This window comes from Neovison vison, chromosome 13 (genome assembly GCF_020171115.1).
Source record: "Neovison vison isolate M4711 chromosome 13, ASM_NN_V1, whole genome shotgun sequence".
Lineage (NCBI taxonomy): Eukaryota > Metazoa > Chordata > Mammalia > Carnivora > Mustelidae > Neogale > Neogale vison.
The window spans coordinates 77,352,913-77,375,383 of NC_058103.1; the positions used below are offsets into that span (position 1 = coordinate 77,352,913).

The 22,471-nt window shown below is 38.1% G+C and overlaps 1 pseudogene; it reads left to right on the plus strand.

Annotated features, from left to right (window-relative positions):
- Positions 1-7,543: 7,543 nt before the first annotated feature.
- Positions 7,544-9,233, plus strand: LOC122894570 (annotated as a pseudogene).
- Positions 9,234-22,471: the final 13,238 nt, after the last annotated feature.

A 22,471-nucleotide genomic window follows, 5' to 3' on the forward strand; every position in this document is an offset into this window, starting at 1 on the left:
GTTTTCACTCTCATCCTTTTGGGAGTATACAGAGAAGTTTTCAAGAGGATAGTTGACTTAAGAGCTTTGTTAGTGGTGGAATGTGTGCTTGAGTACCCCTCTGTTTTCTAGAATGTTCCAAGGGTTAGTGTATAAACATGTGCGCTTTCAGAGATTAACTTAGTTTTTCCTTACTACTACTAGTGTGTTCTCACAAGCTATCCTCCCTTATACCTGGTCTCTGGAACCCCACCACTCCCCCAATAAATGGGTTTTTTGAAATCCCTAAACTGTCCTTGCACCCTTGAAGAAACACAAGAAAAAAGTTCATTTTGTGGACTTGCTTTGCAAGAATAGTTTTTATTGAAAAAGTATCTAAATGTTTAAATATTATTTTAAATTGTTATTCTTATAGAATTTAATATTTTATTCAAAGTAAAATTTGGTTTCTACCCTTTTTTAACTTTAGGTTCTTTCATTGGCTTATGAAAGGGAGATTAGAAGACTTGCTTTCTCAATCTTCCAACAGCTAAAGATGCTGAAAAATACGACATTGACCTTAGTATCAGAGGATTCTCTGACTCAGGTAAAGGGGAGAGTCTGGGTGAAACCGTACATAAGAAAGGAAAGGGAATTGAATATTTTAAACATGGTAGGGCCTTTAAAAGAGCATTTTTGTTACCACTCTTTGAAATAGAAATGAAAAACCCACTGAAGCATCTTACAGGTGAAATTATTGTGTTGCACTGGCTGCAAAAGGGCAAATGATAACTGAGAGACTAATACAGCTTGTGTGTTTCTCAGGAAATGCCTGCTGGATTAAAAAAAAAAAAAATCAAAGAAATCATCTTTGGAAAGAAAGTAGCCAAGGTACTTTCCAAGGATGCAGTAGCTCACCAAATTAGAAATTTAATTGCAATTGTAAAGACTGAGATAACATCTGATCTGCAGAATTATATTGCCTTGAAGATGGACTGAAAAATTATATAAACATAGATGTAAGCTAGGCTTGTTGCTTTGCTTGTATCTATCCAGTGTCAGTACTAATACTTGAAGATCTCTTATATAAATGCTTGGCAATAAACACAGGTAGTGCTGAAATAGAGCAATGACCAATTTTGGGGGGGGCACTAAGAGCAATATTTATTGAGCACTTTATATACGCCAGTCATTGTTATAAGCACTTTCAGTGTATTAACTCATTTGATCCTCACCATACTCTATGAGGTAGGAGATCTTATTTGCACTTTATGAATGAGGAAATGGAGGTATAGGGTGAAGTAACTTGACCCAAAGTCACACAGCTACCCAGTATAGAGCCGCAATTCAAACCTGGTTATCTGGCTTCAGAACTCATGCTGTCAGGCATCCTATATTTCCTCTCTCTCAATCAGACGGTTCTCCTGAATATATAAGTTAAATAATAAAAAGAGTGTTGACATCATCCTGAGTGATGATGACCTATTGACTCCTTCTACCCACACACTCTAAGGGAGTCAGTGTTTGCTTGCTTCGGTGAATGACAGGTAGTGTCAGGCCAGACAGACAGAAAGAGGTGGAAGATGGAAGGCAGAAGAAATGACCAATTTTTTAAAGTAAGTTTATCCTGGAACAATTGTGCTAATATTTGCACTAACAGAATAAAAGCAATACTGGGCAAAAGTGCCGGCACCTTGGCACAAATCAAGGCAGAGGCTGCAAATTGTATTCTTCACTACCATACACTCGCACTGGGAGAGGAAAAAAGACAGTTTACCTTAGAATATCTTTGATAAAGCAGTAAGAATTCTTAATTTTATTAAATCTCGACCTTTCAGTATATGCCTTTTAAGTGCTGGGTGTGGCAAAATGGGAAGTACACATCAAGCAGTTCTGATGCACAACCAGGGTTCTTCAAGAAAAAGGACTTGAGGACTTGTTTGACTTGAAAGCTGAACCAGCCACTTTTCTTCATTTATTAAAAACAGAGCCTTTCTTGAAAGTGAACAGCAAGTCTGTCGCTTTAAGGAAAATAATTGAATTTGTTGTCACTGATAAAATTTAAGCTTTTTTGTGTAAATTACAATTTTGAAGAATGTGTTTCTACCACCAGGAGTTTGATAATTTCCCAATATGTAGGAACTGTTTTGATAAGATTGGATGTGATATTAATAGAATGTTATTTTTTGATCATATATAATTAAATGTGTCAACATTAGGAAGACCTAAATAACTCAGTGAACCAAAATCTTCCAAATGATCAGTGCATGATTTTATAAAATTAGGGAGTGGATGAAAGATCCATTTAAAGTGCTTTCTAGCCCAATGATTTTAATGTAACCCAGTGAGAAAAGTTCACAGATATGTTTTCAAATTCCACGTTTTAACAAACCTTTAAGAAACTACTTCTTGTTGAGTATTGGTGTTGTACTAAAGAAGAATATCCACAATTATTTGAAAAGGCTATAAAACTACTCGCTTTTGTCCCAAACTGCATATCTGTGTGAGACTAGATTTTCTTCATAAACATCAAACAAAATAACCTGTTGTCGGCTGATAATGGCTCCCAAGTATATATCCGCACTGTAAGCCTTGAAACCTGTGAATAGTGAAACTTGTGCTGATGGGATTGAGTTCATGATCTTGAGGTAAAGAGATTATCCTGTATTATCCAAGTGAAGCCTACAAGCCATCACAAATGTCCTTATAAAAAAAGAAGCACCAGGAAATTAGCCAACACACACACACAAGAACAGTTGATGCAGAGATAGGAAGAGATGGGAAGGAGGTAGCCGCAAATGAAGGAATGTTAGCCGTCCAGAATCGGGAAGGGTCAAGGAGAGAAGTTTCTCCTGGCGCCTCCAGAGGGAGCACTTCCCTGCCCACACCTTGATTTTGGCCCACTGAAACTTGAACTTCTGGCCCCAGAACCGCAAAAGAACAAATTTCTGTCATTTTGAGCAGCCAAGTTTTGGTAATTTGTTATAGCACCCCAGGAAGCTAATACAATCCCCAAGACAACAGATAAAATAAATAACCAGGCATGAGAATCCAGCTGTTTTATGTTAAGGCTGACAGTAAAGAGATTTGCAAAATTGTGAAACAGTGCCATTCCTCTCACTAATTTTTTTTGTTCTGAATATATAACTGTTTGTCATCTTTTTAATGTTATTAACATATGATGGGTCTGTTTTTTGCTATTTTACCAATTAGTTAATACCTTAAATTTCCTCAGTTTTACTTTTTAATTTAGTAAATCTATATACATATAACTCATATAAACAAAAGGTTTTGGAGGTCCCTGATAACTTTCAAACATGCTGAGGGGGTCCTAAGACCGAAAAGTTTGAAAACTATCTAGTACATAGTAGGTACTCAATTATTTATTGAAATAAGTATATGCATTATTCAGTCACATCAATTGATACATGAGTATAGGCCAATGAACAGCAAAAGACTTTAGGGGTAAAATGAATGGTTGCAAGAGAAGAATACAGAAGAGTTCTTAGAAAAGAGAGAAATTTGGGAAAAGACAAAACTATCTCCAACTGACCCGACTGTGAAGAAGTTGGTGGAACAACTCCCAGAGCTTTTTACCCAGTGTGTGACCCAGGCACAAAGATTGTTGAAGCCCCACCAATTTCTACCATTTCTCCTCTAGATTCCATCTTTCAAAGCTAGAAGTTGATAACAGAGGTAAGAAACAAATGTCAAAAGCCCAGAAGTAAAATTCCTGGTAGGAAAAACTACAGAGTTACATAGCAAGACTTGCTAAGATTTAGAATTATAGGATGTGGAAATTGGAAGAAATTTGGATGTTATCGACACATCCAGTCACCTAATGTTGCAGAAAAGGATACTGATACGTAGGCTGTAGAAGCCACTTGACCAAGGTTACACAACCTTAGAGGTAGAACTGAAATTGCAGCCCTAAATCTAGACTTTGAGTTTGGAGCATTTTCCCCATACTTTCATGGATGGACAATGAAGAGGTTGCCTGTGGCTTCTTATTCTGAGACTCTGGCTCCAAGTCCTGCCATGAAATGAAAGGGATATAGATGTTTTCTTTGAAGCTTGTAATTTTAGACTGTCCGTTTTTTCTGTAAATATGGGCTCTCCTTTCTCTTTTTCCCATCTCCACCTTTATCCCAGGTAATTTCACTCAGAATGACAGGGATTGAACCTATTAAATTAAACCCTCTAGAAGTGGATTTCCTCTCTTCTTATAGTCAGGGAAGAAGGTGGCTCTCATTGAGCTGAAAATAGGACAGAGAAATGACTCAGCACATTTTAAGAAAGTATGGTGGTCCTAAGACTACAGTGGGGCCAGCTATCTTATTCCTCATGAGAATATCAGCAGCCCCACCACTTTCCAAGCAGGAGTGTCTCCTTGGAAATATATACAGATGTGTGAAAGGGTAATGTTTTTCTTCTGCACTTCCTCAGCTTCCTTTCTAAAAACTTTTATTCTGAATAGATGTCAAATTCCCTTCATTCAAATCTCAAAATGTACAAAAGGTTATGCTGAGAAAAATCTTCCTCTCTTCCACAGGAAGCTGTCCACTTCCCTTCCCTAGAAACTGCTACAATCTATTTCTTCAGAAATATATAATACATAAATGTTAGCTTTCACTCCAAAAGTCTTACATTCTATCGTGTGACCACAGAGAATTCAGCCTACTTCTTTCCAAGATCTATCTCTAGGGACTCATTCCCTCATAGAACATTTTCCCCAAAATTTTTGCCTTCATTTGATGGGACTATTAAAGACAGAAAACAGTTGTTCATGCTCACTTACTGCAAGGTTGTCATGCTGTCCCAGGAATGTGTCTGGCAGCCACATGAAGGGGGAGTTCCAAGGACATATAAATATCCATGACTCCAGATCTCACCTGTGTCCTCAGCCAAACTCTCCCCTAGGGCTCAAGGGAGCTGATGCTATTCCTATTCCTAAGTCCCTCAACTTCTAAACTCCAGTTAGCTTTCATCATCCCTTTGCTCTTGAGTTTACCATTTGACCATGTTTTCCCTGCAAAGCTCTTGTCAGCTCTCACCAGTAATTCTGACTCCCACTCCAGCTAATTTGCTTCCCTTTACCCCCTAACAACATGATGGTTAACATACCTCCAATTGCCTTGTTTCACCTGCCACCATCTCTGTGCTGGATTATTACAAAAATCTTCTAAGTAGTCACCCACTATCACCAGTTTCTTCTCTTTTCAGTCAGCCCTTCAAAGAGCATTTTCTATCTCGGAAATCTGATCATGTTATTCTCAGTTCAAAATAGTCTGGTGGATAAATGCAAACTCCTTACCAGGGAAACATAGGCCTTGATAACTTTCCCATTGCCTGCCTCTCTAGCATTCTCTTCTACTAGGCTTAGGTTAGGATTTTTTGTTTTAGCAATATCAAGCTGCCAACAGTTCTCTAAGTATGCCTGTGCCATGCTTTTAACTCTCATGTTTTTGCACATGCTGACTGTCTGGCATATTCTTCCATTCTTAACTAAAAAATTTCTATTTATCCTTTAAACAGAAATCAGGCAGTCACTTCCCCATGAAGCCTTCCCTGCCCCATGTTTGTACCTTATACAACCCCTACGAAAACTGGATTGAAATGATGTATTTATATGTCTCTCTCCCCTGTTAAAACTAAACCCTCAGGGGTAAGAGCATGTTTTTCTAATTCTCAATTCTAGCACAGAATCTATATTTATTGTTATGGGAAAATATTCATGATAAATTGATGTAAGTGAAGAAAACAGGTTATATAACATATGTATGAATGGACGTGCCTGGGTAGCTCAGTTGTTTCAACATCTGACCCTTGATTTCAGCTCAGGTCATGATCTCAGGATTGTGAGATCCAGCCCTGCATGGAGCCTGCTTGGGATTCTCTCTCTCCCTCTCCTTTGGTCCCTCCCCCATCTCTCTCTTAAAAACAAACAAACAAACAAACAAACATATGTATGGTTTGAGTCTGTCTTTGCCAAAATACTTGGCAATCTCACACCTATCACAATTTTTAAGTATAAAATTATTTGCTGGATTTATTTAATGTCTTTCTCCCTACTAGACTAAATTGTAACTTGAAGACAAGGATCAAGTGTTTAACACCATTTGCCTAGCACCTGGCACAATTCCTGACACTTAATAAGCACTCATTTTACATTCCTTAAAGGGTGTACATAGAAAAATATTTGGACACATAGATACCCAAATGCTAAAGGTCATTGCCTAGGATGGTGGAATTATGTTTACTCTCTATGCTTTTTTTTTATACTTTTTGATATTTATTGAATTTTTAAAATGATAATCTATTAATTTTATAATCATAAGGAAAATTAAAACCATTTTAGGAAGGAAGCAAGGAACTAGGAACTCAGAGGTCCATCCAGGTCTCAACTCTACCTTCTCTGTCAAGGTAGATTAAGTGGGTCTGCCTCAGAAATGGGACTTGTGAAAGTGAGAATGTCAGGGATTAAAGCAGAATCACAGAAAGAATTACAAGAAAAAAGACACACTAGGAGAACATCTGGTTATTTGTTCCCCACTACTGGCAATAATCTGTGGGAATATAAAGAAGTACCCATTGATGACCATCTCCACTATAACTAATCCCTAAATTTGTCCTAAAGTCTAAGCAGTTCATTTGTCCTAGCATTTACAGTGCTTCTTAACTTGTAAACAGATATTTATTGTAAAAGGTATTCTGTGGCCAAATTAATTAGAAAATGCTGCATACTTCTTTTCTACTCCCAGCCCTGCTCTTAGAGATGTGCCATGTATCTTAGCATATTCATGACCCTGTGAATTCCTGTGATAAAGAACCCTGTTTAATTTTGTTTAACTCAATATGTCCCAAATGTTTATAATGTATGAAACAGGTTTTTTTACCAAACAACAAGCTAATATCTCATAAGCAACTGCTTGATAAATAAAATTTTATCACAAAAATGGATTTCAGAGCAAGACTTCTCACATTGATGAAGAAAGGAAATAAGCAAATCCTTTCTATGGGAAACAAGCATAAAGCAAAATTATAAAATATATCCATTGCAGTGCTCTAGAAATCAATCAAATGCACACAACAAATTGAGAAGTGTCAGTTCATTAAAAATTACCACACATCAGGTAAAAATCAAATCTATGTCATTTTTCCCAGAGGCTTCTCCTCCATGCCCAACTGCTCTATAAATTTGATTGGTGGTGTAATCTATCAAAGTGGAGCAAGTCATGAAAATCTTGTTTAATCTGGAGACAAATGTGAAAAATCCAGTTACGTTGTTTGGCTGGGGTTGCAGTCCTGACTGGGGTAAACAATGGATTAGCCAGTAATATAAAACAGAGATCAGGAAATAGGCATAGATAGTAGCTCTCCATCCATCCCTGGCCGACCAGAGGCTGCATGCACACAGAGGAGACACACAGATCCTGTTGGAGCAAAAGTTAGGCACATGTGAAAACTGCCTAAAATGTGAAAGTTCTCTCCAAACCACACATATATAATAGCAGAAAATGGAAGTCCTCCTGGCTCTGGGTGTTTGAGCACAACCTCTGATGAATCCTGGGCTAACCACTAAGCTATGCAGGTACAGGATGACTCTGAAAAGACCAGAGACGTCAGTAAGCACACGGTGTAAGGGAGACAGTGACAGTTTGAGTCTAGGCAAATTTAAAAAGACAAGCAAAGGGGAAAACAGCAACAACTCTCACTGGGGCTAGAAATCAGAAACCAGATTTGCTACAGAATTTTATCTAAAATGTCCAGCTTTCCCGGAGGCATCATGATTTTGGACTTCAAGTTATAAAGCTGTAGTGATCAAAAGAGTTTGGTACTGGCACAAAAATAGGCATATTGATCAATGGACAGAATAGAAAACCTAGAGGTGAACTTACAAGTACATGGTTAGTTAATCTTTAACAAAATAAAAAAGAATATGCAATGGGAGAAAGTCTTAACAAATAGTGTTAGAAAAACTGGACAGCAACATGCAAAATAATCAAATTGGACCACTTTCTTACACCTTACACAAAAATAAATTCAAAATGGATTAAATCAAGACCTAAATGTGAGACACGAAACCATTAAAATCCTAGTGAGAATACAGGTAACAACCTCCTTGTTATCTGCCATAGCAGCTTCTTATGAGATATCTGTCCTGAGGCAAGGGAAACAATAGCAAAAACAAACTGTTGGGACTTCATCAAAATAAAAAGCTTCTGCACAATGAAGGAAATAATAAAACTAAAAGACAGTTTTTGGAATAGAAGGTATTTGCAAATGACATATGTAATAAAGAGTTAATATCTAAAATATATAAAGAACTTATAAAACTGAACATCCAAAAAATGAATAATCCCATTAAAAAATGAACTGAAGACAAGAGTAGACATTTTTCCAAAGAAGACATACAGATATACAACAGACACAGGAAAATATGCTCAATATTACTAATCAACAGGGAAATAACAAATCCATACTACAATGAGATACCACCTCACACCTGTCAGAATGGCTAAAATCAACAACACAAAAAAACAACAGGCCTCTTTTCCTGCTGGGACCATGGAGTGTGCAGAAGAGAAGGAAAAAAGGTTCCTATTTGCCAGAAACCCTTGAGAAAGAAGTTTGCCCAAAAGAAATGCAAGGAGGAAGCTTATCTTTGAAAAAGCTAAGAAGTACCACAAGGAATACAGGCAGATAGGTAGATGTTCTACAGAACAGAGATTTAAATGGCCAGGATGGTGCTAAAAAAAAGAAAGAAAGACAGACAGACAGACCGGCAACTTCTAACATACCTGCAGAAACCAAATTGTCATTTGTCATCAGTATCAGAGGTATCAGTGGTGTAAGCCCAAAGATTTGAAAGGTGTTGCAGCTTCTTCACCTTTGCCAGATCTTCAATGACACCTTTGTTAAGCTCAACAAGGCTTCCATTAACATGCTAAGGATTGTAGAACCATATATAGCATGACCTGAAGTCTGTAAATGAATTGATCTACAAGCGTGATGATGGCAAAAACAACAAGAAATGAATTGCCCTGACAGATAAACACATTAACTGGTAAATATGGCATCATCTGCATGGAGGATCTGATGCACGAAATCTATACTGTTGGAGCATGTTTCAAAGAATCAAACAACTTTTTTGGCTCTTCAAATTATCTTCTCCGTGAGGGGGAATGAAGAAAAAGACCACCCATTTCGTAGAAGATGGAGATGCTGGTGACAGGGAAGACCAGATCAATAGCCTTATTAGAAGGATGAACTAAGGTATCTACCATGATTATTTTTGTACTGTGGTCAGATAATAAATGACTACTTTCAAATAGAAAAAAAAGGAATGAAAGAAAAACAAACAACAGGTGTTGGCAAGGATGTGAAGAAAGGGGAACTCTCCTACACTGTTAGTGAGAATACAGACTGGTGCAGCCATTCTGGAAAACAGTATGGAGTTTCCTCACAAAGTTAAGAGTAGAACTACCCTGTGACCCAGCAATTGCACCACTAGGTATTTAGTGAAATAAAACAAAAATACTAATACAAAGGGATACATTCACCCCTATGTTTATAGCAGCACATCTATAATAGCCCAAATATGGAAACAGCCTAAATGTCCACCAACTGATGAGTGGACAAAGAAGATGTGGTATTTACATACAATTGAATATTACTCAGCCATAAAAAAGTATGAAATCTTGCCATTTGCAATGACATGGTTGGAGCTAGTGAGTATAATGCTAAGTGAAATAAGTCAGAAAAAGACAAATACATGTGATTTCACTCATATGAGAAATTTAAGAAACAAAAAAAATCACCATCGGGGGGAAAAAAGAGCAAGAAAAAGTGAGAGGCAAACCAAGAAACAGACTCTAAACTATAAAGAACAAACTGACAGTTACCAGAGGAGAGTGGGTCGGGGGATGGGTGACATAGGTGAAGACAATTAAGGAGAGCAATTGTCGTGATGAGCACCAGGTGATGTATGGAAGTGCTGAATCAGTAAATTGTATACCTAAAACTAATACTACACTGTACATTAACTAACTGGAATTTAAATAAAAACTTTTTTAAATTTTTTAAATAGAATGTCCAGCTTTCAACAACAAAATTATGGGAGTTTCAAGGAAGCAGGAAAATATGATGTGTATACTAAGGGAAAAAAGCAGTTGATAGAAACTATTTCTGAGTGGGCCCTTGTATTGGATTTAGAAAAGATTTCAAAGCAGTTATTATAAATATGTTCAAAGAACTCAATGAAATCGTTTTTAAATAATTAAAAGATATGTGAGAACAACGACAACAAATAGCTATAACTCAGTAAACAGATAATCTATTTTTAAAAAGAGAACCAGGGGTGCCTGGGTGGCTAAGTCGTTAAGCGTCTGCCTTCAGCTCAGGTCATGATCCTAGGATCCTGGGATGGAACCCGCATCGAGCCCCACATCGAGCCCAGCATTGGATCCTTGCTTGGCGAGAGGCCTGCTTCTCCCTTTCCCACTCTCCCTACTTGTGTTTTCTCTCTTGCTATGTCTCTCTTTGTCAAATAAATAAAATCTTAAAAAAAAAAAAAAGAAGAACCAAATGAAAATTCTTAAGTTAAAAGTATAATAGTTGAAAATTTACTTGGGGAGTTCAACAACAAATTTGAGATGACAGAAGAACAATCAGTGAACTTGAAGGTAGATCCAAAGAAATTATTCAGTCTTTAAAACTGAGAGGAAAAAAAAATGAAGAAAAAGAAGCAGCCTCAGAGATCTGTGGGATTCAAGTATATCCACATAAGGGTAATGGAAATCCCAGAAGAAGAGAGAGAAAGGGAGGTAGAGTAGTAAGAATATTTAAAGAAATAACGGCTGAAATTTTCTCCCATTTGATGAAAAATACAAAGAGAAAAATGCTCAAAACAACAAAAGAAAAACAATTATCATTTAAAAGAGAAAAACCAATTCAGTTAATAGCTGACTTCTCATCAGAAGCAATGGCAGCCAGAAAACAGGGGTAAATATTTTCAGAACTGAAAAATCAAGAATTATGTGTTTAGCAAAATGGCCCTTTAAAAATCAAACCGAGGCGGGGCACCTGGGTGGCTCAGTGAGTTGAGCTGCTGCCTTTGGCTCAGGTCATGATCTCAGGGTCCTGGGAATGAGTCCTGCATCGAGCTCTCTGCTCAACAGGGAGCCTGCTTCCCCCTCTCTCTCTCTGCCTGCCTCTCTGCCTACTTGTGATCTCTCTCTCTCTCTGTGTCAAATAAATAAATAAAATCTTAAAAAAAAAAATCAAACCGAGGGGCGCCTGGGTGGCTCAGTGGGTTAAAGCCTCTGCCTTCAGCTGGGGTCATGGTCTCAGGATCCTGGAATAGAGCCCCAAGTCGGGCTCTGCTCAGCGGGGAGCCTGCTTCCTCCTCTCTCTCTGCCTTCCTCTCTGCCTACTTGTGATCTCTGTCAAATAAATAAATAAATAAATATAAAAAATAAAAATCAAACCGAAGGTCTTCATTTCCTTATGAAGGATCCTGTGTTATATAAAACTTGTATTAAATAGATCTTTAACTGGGAAGCAAAGACCCTTAGAGAGGAGAAACCACCATGACTTGGCTCTACCATAGAATATAGACCTTGTGTTCTAGACTTCAGTTTATCAAGGAAAAAAAAAAACTTCATTAAAAATGTTAGCTATCAATTTAAATTTTAAAAAAATCTTTATTTTTTCCTGTTTAAAAAAGAAGGAAAGTGAAATAAAGACATTTCAAGATAATCAAAGAATTTGTTGTTAGTAGACTTGCCTTAGAAGAAATATTTAAGAAATTTCTTTAGGGGTGCCTGGCTGGCTCACTTGATAGAATATGTGACTCTAGATCTTGGGCTTGTGAGTTCAAGCCCCACGTTGGGTGTAAAGTTTAAAAAAAGGGGGGGGACTTCTTCAGACTAATAGGAGATGACACCAGACATTAATTCAAATTATATAAAGAAATGAAGAACACAGGAAATGGTAAATATAAGAGTAAATACAAAACACTATAATATTTCTCTCTTTTTTTGGTAAGAACTCCTTAAAAAGATGAAAGATTGTATAAAGTAAATCATAACACTGAGTTGAGTTTAGAACATTGTACAGATGTAATATGTATGACAATAACACGAAGGAGCAATCAATGGAACTATATTGGCAAAATTTCTGTATTTTACTGGATTAGTATTATTCCAATTATTATTAACCTGAAGCAGATTTTGATAAATTAAGATGCATACTACAATTCCCAGGACACCACTTAGAAAATAACTCAAAAAAAAAAATAGTAAAAAATTAACATAGGAATTAAAATGAGATAAAAATACTTATTAAGCATAACAAAAGACAATTAAAGAAGAGCAGAAGAACCAAAAATAAAAAGATGTGATATATAGAGAACAAATAGCAAAGTGCCAGACATGAATCCAACTATATTCATTATTATGTTATATATCTGAATGAGTTATTTCCTTCATTCTGTTAATGTGATATGTTGCATTGATAGAGTTTTGTATGTTAAATCATCCTCACATTCCAGAAATAAATCCCACTTGGTCATGGTATATAATCCTTTTAATGTGTTATTATATTTTGTTTGTTAGTATTTTGTTGAAGATTTTTGCATCAATGTTCATAAGGGATGTTAGTCTGCAGTTTCCATATAGTGCCTGCCTGACTTTAGTATAATGATAATGCTAGCTTCATAGAATGAATTTAGATGTGTTCCCTCTTCAGTTTTTTAGAAGACTTTGAAGAGGATTGGTGTTCATTCTTCTTTAAATGTTTGGTAGATTCACCAGTGTAGCCATATGGTCCTCAGCTTTTCTTTGTCTTAGATTACTGATTCAGCCCCCCTACTAATTATGGATCTATTGAGATTTTCTATTTCTTCATGATTCAGTTTTGGTAGGTTGTGTGTTATTAGGAATATATCCACTTCTTCTGGGGTATCCAACTCATTGGAACACAGTTGTTCATAGTATTCTTTTACACGGTAATCCCCTCCTTATCTCAGGGGGAGACTTTCCAAAATCCCTAGTGGATGCCTCAAACCACAGATAGTACCAAACCATATATATATAATGTGTTTTTTCCTATACCTCTGGCAAGCTTAATTTATAAATTAGCCACACTAAGAAATTAACTGCAATAACTAATAATAAAATAGGACAATTAAAACAACATACTGTAATATAAGTTTTATGAATATGGTCTGTCTCCCTCTGTCTCTCAGACGTTGTACTGTACTCACCCTTCTTCATCTTGTGATGATGTGAGATAATAAAATGCCTACATGACGAGATGAAGTGAGGTGAATAACGAGACACTGTGGTGTACCATTAGGCTACCATTGACCTTCTGATGATATGTCAGAAGAAGGATCATCTGTTTCTGAACAACAGTTAATCACAGGTACCTGAAACTGCAGAAAGGGAAACCACAGGTAGGAGGGAACTGCTGTAATTCCTTTTATTTCTGTGGTATCAGTTGTAATGTCCCATTTTTCATTTCTGATTTTAGTTATTTAGGTCTTCTCTCTTTTTTTTTTCCTTAATCCAGTTAAAGATTTGTCAATTTTGTTTGTTAATCTTTTTAAAGAATAAATTTTAGTTTTGTTGATTCCTCTATTTTTCTTTTTTCAATTTTTTTGAAGATTTTAATTGTTTATTTATTTATTTGACGGAGGGAGAGATCACAAGTAGGGAGAGAGGCAGGCAGAGATAGAGAGGAAAGCAGGCTCCCTGCTGAGCAGAGAGCCGGATCCCAGGACCCTGAGATCATGACCTGAGCTGAAGGCAGAGGCTTAACCCTGAGCCACCCAGGCGCCCCTCTTTATTCTTTTTTTTTTTTTTAAGTAATCCCTATACCCAACATGGGGCTCAAACTCACAATCCCAAACTTGCAATTTGGTTATTCAGAGTTGCATGTTCCACACATGAGCCAGCCACGTGCTCCTCCTCTGTAGTTTTTTTATCCTTCATTTATCGCAAAATATTTTCTAATCTCCTTTGTGACTTCTTCTGTGACCTATCAGTTGTTTAAGAGTATTTTTTTATTTCCTACATATTTCTGGTTTTCCTTCTGTTACTGACTTCTAGTTTCATTCCATTGTGGTCAGAAAAGATACTTTGCGTGTGTGTAATTTCAGCCTTTTTAAATGTATTAAGATTTGTGTTGTGGCCTAATATAAACTCTGTCTTAGAGACTATTTAATCTGCATGCATATTGTGCTGTTGTTGGATAGGGTGTCCTATATATGTCTGTTAGTTCTAATTGGTGTATGTTCAAGACCTCTCTTTCATTGTTCATCTTCTCTTTGATTTCTATCCATTACACAAAGTGAATATTGAAGTGTCCAACTATTATTGTGGCTCTGTATTTCTCCCTTCAATTTTGTGATCTAAGTGAATGGATTCCATATTCATGGATTAGAAAGAATCAATAGTGTTAAGACTGCAAGTCTCCTGAAACTGATATATAGATTTCATGCAAAACTACAGCAACCTTGTTGACAAAAAGAGCAAGCTGATCTTAAATTTTATATAGACTATCCAAAATTATTTTTGAAAAATAGGCTGGATGAATTATAACAGCCAATTTCAGAACTTACTCTAAGCTTACAGTAATCAAGATAGTGTGATATTGGTGTAAAGACAGACAATATATATTATGGAACATATGTACTAATGGAACAGAATTGAGTCAGAAATACATTCTTACATTTATGGTCAATTGATTTTTTAAAGATTTATTTATTTATTTGAGAGGGAGAGACCATGGGGAAGAGGGGAAGAGGGAAAAAGAAACTTAAGCAGACTCCAAACTGAGCTCATAGCCTGGCATGGGGTCGATCTTACCACCCTGAGATCATGGCCCGAACCAAAATCAAGAGTCAGACACTTAACTGATTGTGACACCCAGGCTCCCCTATAGCCAGTTGATTTTCAGTGCAATGGAGAAAGGACAGTCTTCAACAAATGATGCTGGGACAATTTGATCTCCACATGCAAGAAAAGTTAACTTAGACCTTTACCTCACACCATACCCAAAAATTAACTCAAAGTGGATCTTAGATCTAAATGTAAATGTAGGGACACCTGGGTGGCTCAGTTGGTTGGACGACTGCCTTCGGCTCAGGGCGTGATCCTGGAGTCCCGGGATCGAGTCCCACATCAGGCTCCCAGCTCCATGGGGAGTCTGCTTCGCTCTCTGACCTTCTCCCCTCTCATGCTCTCTCTCACTGTCTCTCTCTCTCAAATAAATAAATAAAATCTTTAAAAAAAATAAATGTAAATGTATAACTATAAAAGTTATAGGAGAAAACATAGGATAAATTCTTCATTACCTTGAGCTGGGCTCAGAGTTCTTAAATATGACATCAAAAGTGCAATCCACAAAAAAAAAGTGATAAATTATACTTCACTGAAGTGACAACTTCTGGGCTTTAAAAGTAACTCTTAATAAGTTCAAAAGATAAGGCATAGACTACAAGAAAAGATTTACAAATTATTTATCTGGGAAAGGAGTTGTATTCAAAATACACAAAGAACTCTTACAACTTAGTTATGAAAAAGACTAACAGTCCAACTAAAAGATGAGGAAATGCACATTTCACCAGAGAGGATATACAAATGGCTAAAAAGCACTTGAAAAAATAGTCAACATTGCTAGTCACTAGGGGAATTCAAATTAAAGCCACAATAAGATAACATTACACACCCACCAGGGCTGTAAGCAAAAGGACAGACAATACCAAGTGTTGAAGAGCATGTGGGGAAATCCTTACATATTGCTGGTAGGAATGTAAAATGAAGAAGCCACACTGTATAACAGCTTGGTAGTTTTTTTTAAAAGGTAAACAAATTTGCCATATGACCTAGAAATTCTACTACTAGGTATTTACCCAAGAGAAATGAAAACGTATGTTCACAAGAAGACCTGTATATAAACATTCACGGCAATTTGGTTATTCATAATAACCAAAAGCTGGAAACAACCCAAATGTCCATCAATTGACAAGTGGGTAAACAAGGTCATATGTCCATGTAATGGACTATTTTCAGCTATAAAAAGGAATGAAGCACTGATTCATACTACAACATGGATGAACCTTGAGAACAGTATGCCAAGTGAAAGAGGCTAGTTTAAAATATATATATATATATTATATGATTCCATGTGTATGATATGACCAGAAAGGTTAAATATTTAGAAACAGAAATCAGAAAAATAGTTGTCTGAAACTGGAGGTGAAATTGAGGATAGACTGCAAATACTTATGAAGGGCCCTTATGGGGTTTTGGACATGTCTAAGTCTAGATAGTAACAGTGGTTGCACAGCACTATAAATTTACTAAGAACTATCAGCCGTATACTTACAATGGGTGGATTTTTAAGATATGTAAACTATTTCAATAACACTGTAAAATTGTTAAATGAATTTCAGAAATGCTTGTCCATTACTGATTGACAGTCTTGCTATAGGATCTTTCTGTGACTTAGTGACCAGGGATGCATACAGAAATGGAAAGAGAAATCTGTTTAGAAAAATTAATACCTTAATGAGGCCCTATAGAGAGTGAGCAGAGAAAAATTTCAAGAGGGAAGGCTTGGGAATGCCCAGAAATTGTTCAGGAAACTCTCCAGGCTGAGGCAAGGCCTAGAAAAGGAGACATACTGGGTGGAGTTCTGGGGACTGCAATGGTGAGGATTTAGTCAACTTTAAAGAACACAGTTCCACTCTCATACTCAAGGGGTCACCAGAGGAGCAAGTCCCAGAGTGACTGCAGCCATTTCCAACCCCCCAAGGCAGGGCCTTCTGAGCTCATTGAAAACTTGACCCAGGTTCTTTAAAGACCAGGACTCTAAATTTTCTTTCTTGGGAGGAAGAGGAAATATGCATGAAGGTGGCTTCCTTTTAAGTCTGAAAATGTGGCAGGAAGAGCCAAGAGAGGCCCTGTGACTCTCTCCTGGGGAGAGGCAGCGATTGTAGCCAAAAGAAACTGCCCTAAGAGGAGCTTTTTCAGAATGACACATGCTATTTTCTTCCTCTCCCTCCGTGACTCAGATTCATATTTCACACAGACCTTTGCCTGTATTTTCTTTCCTCTGCCTTGACCGCTAGCCAGCAGGCTGTGTCCACAGTGTTTTCCCACTCCTGCTCCCCAGTCTGAGTCAGTCTGGTAAAAACATTAGCTGGAAAAGATTTGGTTTTTACCAGGTAAATTCCTCTACAAGTACCTTTGTAATGAAAACCTCTAAGAGAGTCCTCCGCAGCCCAGCTTGTATCTCACCTAATTTAAGTCATAGTCAATGAATCAAAATTCTAATCCATACCACGTATTTGGACAGTCCAGTGGCACTTGTAAAAAGATTTGACCTATAATACTTTCTTTTCCCCAAAGAACTTAAGAAATAAGTAGAGGCAAAAACAGAATTCTTTCTGTAGTTGGAGAATATTTTCCCACAGACCCTTGTTTTAAAACTCCAGTTCTCAGGAAATCTCTGTAAGGACTTTTCCCAATAGTCTACCCAATCCCAGACAAAAAAGAGAGATAGGGTCTAGATTTGATAAGCAGGAATCTTCTCAGAAGGAAACCATGGGAACTGTCTCAATATTCAAGCAGACCCTGGTCCAGAGCATTGTAGAAAATGATCAAGGGATCAGAAATGAATCTAGTTAAAGGAAACAAAAGTGGGGCACCTGGGTGGCTCAGTGGGTTAAAGCCTCTGCCTTCAGCTCAGGTCATGATCTCAGGGTCCTGGGATCAAGCTCCCGCATCATCCATCGGGCTCTCTGCTCAGCAGGGAGCCTGCTTCCCTTCCTCTCTCTCTCTGCATGTCTCTCTGCCTACTTGTGATCTCTCTCTCTGTCATATGAATAAATAAAATCTTAAAAAAAAAAAAAAGGAAATAAAAGTGGCATACCAAAGAAGTGAGTGTTATGTTGAGGCCTGAAGCCATACTAATGTACTAATGAGAGTCAAGTCTTTAAAAATTCAGTACCTAGATCATATAACAGAATTAATTGCATCAGTTGTTCTTACATAGTGCTAGGGGCATCATTACTTGGAGAAGCCATTTTCTCCTTCTCCCAGCTCCATATAATAGAAACTTCCACTTCTTAAAAATTATGAAGAGCATTTGCCTTCCCACTATTAAGTAACCTTCCCTAGTTCTCCCCAAGGAAGGACTGACTTATCTGACTGTGGCACCTTGTCCTGGGAGCAGCCTGCCTACCAGACAAGAGCATCCCCACCCTGAGTCCCAAACACACACATGAACACCCACCCCTGCCTCCCCAGAAGTCTAGGGTAGAGTATTAGAAAGTGTGGTCATAAGCCCTGGCATGTGACTCCTCCATTTTGGCCTCGCTTCCATCAAAGCTAACATTTTTCTCTCAATATGCCTAATTCGTGTGGTCTGTTTCTCAAAAGCTTCTGAACACGAAGGGGGTAAGAACTGCCATTTATTGACTTCTTTAAAGCCTCCAAATCAAGACTTTGAGTAGCCCTGTCCCTGTAAAGCTTGAAAACCAGTGAATATCCCAAAGAAATGACTCTAGCAGGAGACTAAACTTACCATTTGCCCTTGAGCAAGGGGCGAGCTCCTCAGTCAGGAAGGGAGGCCACCTCTCCCAGAAAAGCTTGAGGGCCTTGCACGTGGGGCAGTGAAGGATGAACAGACAGCTTCCCAAGAGCCTGGAGTGGGGAGACCAGCATCTCTGCTGGATTCTCTCATGTCTGAAGTGTGATGTGGTAGCAAGAGCCCCGAATTAGGACCTGGAAAACTTGTATTGAAATCCCAGATGTTCAACCTTCACAAATTTTGAGTCTCAGTTGCCTTATTTGTAAATGAGCGTAAGTATCATTCCCACCTACCCTCTGTGGTTACTGTGACAATCATTACATCATGTATATGAATGTTATATGTATCTTGGAAAGTATGATGGAAATATAAGAGAAAAGGTATGATAGAAAATATAAGAGAAAATATAATGAGAAAATGGTGAGGATAAGGTATTTGAAGATATTTGGGGTGGAAGAGCTGGATATTTTCTATTTACTCCTCCAGATCCACTCTCCAATCTGATGCATGTTCTGGAAGCTGAACTTTCTGAACATCAATGAGCTCCCTTGCCTGTTGGCTGCCGGTTGAGTTTAATTGAAGAGGAACTACAGAGGGAATTGAAGAGAGAGTGGTTCAGGTGCCTGGATCTCTTTAGGTTCGCTACACCTCTCTATGGAGGGCACAGTTCAAGTCAAAACTGCCTTCTCCACAGTTTTCCCCAGACCAAGCAGCATTGTCATCACAAGGGAATGTGTGAAAAATATAGTTACTCTAATCCTACCCCAAACCTACTGAAAGAGAAGCTTTGGGGTAAGACCAAGCAATCTATGTTTTAACAAATTCTCCAGAAAATCCTGATGCATACGAAATTTGAGAACCACTGCTGTAACTAACTACTGTATTCTTTCCTTTGCCTGAAGCTACTCACCTTGGGATACTGTCCAATCCCTTGTTGCTTCCCCCCAAACCCTGTTTACCTTTGTAAATAGTCCTTTCATTATACTCTCCTCAAGTTAGTCATTTTGAGCATGCCATTGTTTCTGTTTGGTAAACTAAGAAATGATGTAACATCCTTGTGGGACATATGACTAAAATCTGAGGTTTTTGTGTGGGCTTGAGCTCTAACATTGGTTTCTACCAAGGGCTTTAGTCTGAAGAGGGAAAATCCTAAAATAAGTTGCTACTTGCAAAAGGAAGCTGCTGGTATTTCTTTCCTTTGGTTAAGGCCAAAGCTATAGTGAGCTAAATTCATACTATTTATTTTTCATTTCACACAAAAGTTGAATATTTAAGATATAACATTTGAGCAGCTGTCGAAAATAAACAAGTTCAAAGGGTCAGTCTGTCCAGAGTGTGTAATGCCTAAGACAAAGAGAGACTTTTTCTAGGTGTTTGTTTCTTCAGGTCTCTTGTCTCAGGGACTCTCCTTGTTTCCAGGGTGTAGATCTGAGGCAGAAATATTTAACAGAGGTCAGCAGGGAGCCTTGAGTAAATCTGGGAAGCACCACTCCTGCAAGTCATTTCCTTCAGGAAGAAGCCCATAGTCAGGGTAAGAAGGAGCTTTGGGAAAACTCAGCCCAAAGTGCTAACTAGCCCAGGTTTTTCTTACCTTTGTAGATTGAGTACACTGCTTTTGCTTACAACTGAAGAGACTGCTTTTGCTTACAACTGCTTCAAAGTGGCGTCTCTTATTTATACCTTGTGATTTATTAATTTAACCACCAGTAAGAACTAGACCCTGGAAAATGGTGAGACAGGCTAAGCTTGTCTTCACATTTTTTCTTTAGTCCACTTTTTTTTTTTAAAAGATTTTATTTATTTATTTGACAGAGAGAGATCACAAGTAGGCAGAGAGGCAGGCAGAGAGAGAGGAGGAAGCAGGCTCCCTGCTAAGCAGAGAGCCCAATGCGGGGCTCGATCCCAGGACTCTGGGATCATGACCTGAGCCGAAGGCAGAGGCTTTAACCCACTGAGCCAACCAGGCGCCCCTCTTTAGTCCACTTTTTAAAAACAATTCTCCATCTACCCTCCGCCCTCCAAGGTCCATGGTATCCACAAGCTATAACCTGTCCCATTTCTAGCCTACCACCTGAACAATCTTCCCAGATTTTCCCCTCTTTGAACTTTCCCAGAACACACTCATAATTGAAAGGTAACAGGTTCTTATCCCTCGAGGCTTCATGCTGATGTGATCATCTAATTAGCCCTGGTGGACAATGGCTTACTGCTAGTAGCCCACCTACCCAAGGTAGCCCACCTACCCAAGGTAGCCCACAAGCATAGACCCATCTCAGGAACAGCAGGCCTTCCTAAGAGCTGTGTGGCCTTGAGAAAATCACAAAGAAAGATACAAAGGATCATAGATTCTTGGTTTGAAAGGGACCGGTACTTCAATACATATTCTAATACTTTACCAAGCTATTATCTACTTTCCCTTTAATTTTCTACTGAAAATAATTCCTACCACTTATTGAGTACCTTCTATGGGCCAAGACCTATTCTAGGTGTGTTGTATACATTATCACTAATCCCGAAAGTAACCCAGCAAGGTAGTTAGCAGTAACCCCAGTTTACAGTTGTGGAAGTGAGACTCGATAGAGAAACATAGTTCTGAGAAAGTAGCAAAGCCAGGGCTCCTATCCAATTCCAGTTGGCCCAGAAGTCAGTGTTCAATCTAGTTGACTCTGTGATCTTCTGAGAGATCCCATTCTAACCCTGCAATTGAAGCATCCTTTATAGTGACCTGAATTCTGTCTTCCTCTGCCTCCCACCCATCACCTGCAAGTTCTACCCCTCTGGGTATAACAAGCAAAATTAGCTTCCTCTTCCACATGCCATCTTTTCAGGTATTTGAATACTCTAAACTCTATGACCATCATGAAAATATTCAGCCTTTCCTCCTATGAAGGAAGTCCCTTTCCTATCCTACCAATTCCTCTTCAGTTTGTCTATGTCCCATAAATCAACAACAGTCACAAGTTGAGTTTTTGTTTTTTTTTTTTAAAGATTTTATGTATTTATTTGACAGAGAGAAATCACAAGTAGATGGAGAGGCAGGCAGAGAGAGAGAGAGGAGGAAGCAGGCTCCCTGCTGAGCAGAGAGCCCGATGCGGGACTCGATCCCAGGACCCTGAGATCATGACCTGAGCCGAAGGCAGCAGCTTAACCCACTGAGCCACCCAGGCGCCCCACAAGTTGAGTTTTAATATACATACAGAAAACTGCACAAATTACAAGTATACAGTGCAATTAATCTTTGCAAAGTAAGCATTCCTTCCTGGATGGAGAAACAGAAGCATTACTGGATCCTTGGAAGCCCATGCTGTCCTGTTTCTACCTCCCCTAGAGGTGACCACCACCCTGACTTTTAACATATACATTATGTAGAAAGCAGACAGTCTGCCTCCTTTTATGTCTGGCTTTCTTTGCTCAACGTTGTGAGAGTTCCATGTCATAATATGTGAAAATCTAATTGGTTCGTTCTCATTGCTTTCTGTGTAGTTTTCTTTTTTGTGTGCATTGCAAATTTTTTTATTATTTTTAATTGAAGTATAGTTGACATATACTGTTATATGAGTTTAAGTATGCAACATAGTGATTCAGCAATTCTGTACATTACTCAAATGCTCACCATGATAAGTGTAGTTACCATCTGTCACAATACCAAGTTAGTACAATAATATTGGCTTTATTCCCTATGCTGTACTTTTCATCTTTATGATTTATTTATTTTGTAACTGGAGGTTTGCACCTCTTAATCTCCTTCACCTATTTTATCCATCCCTCCACCCACCTTTGGCAGCCACCAGTTTGGTCTCTGTATTTATGAATCTGTTTCTATTGTTTGTTTGCTTGTTTTGATTCCACATATAAGTGAAATTACACAGTATTTGTCTTTCTCTGTCTGACTTATTTCATTTAGCTTTAT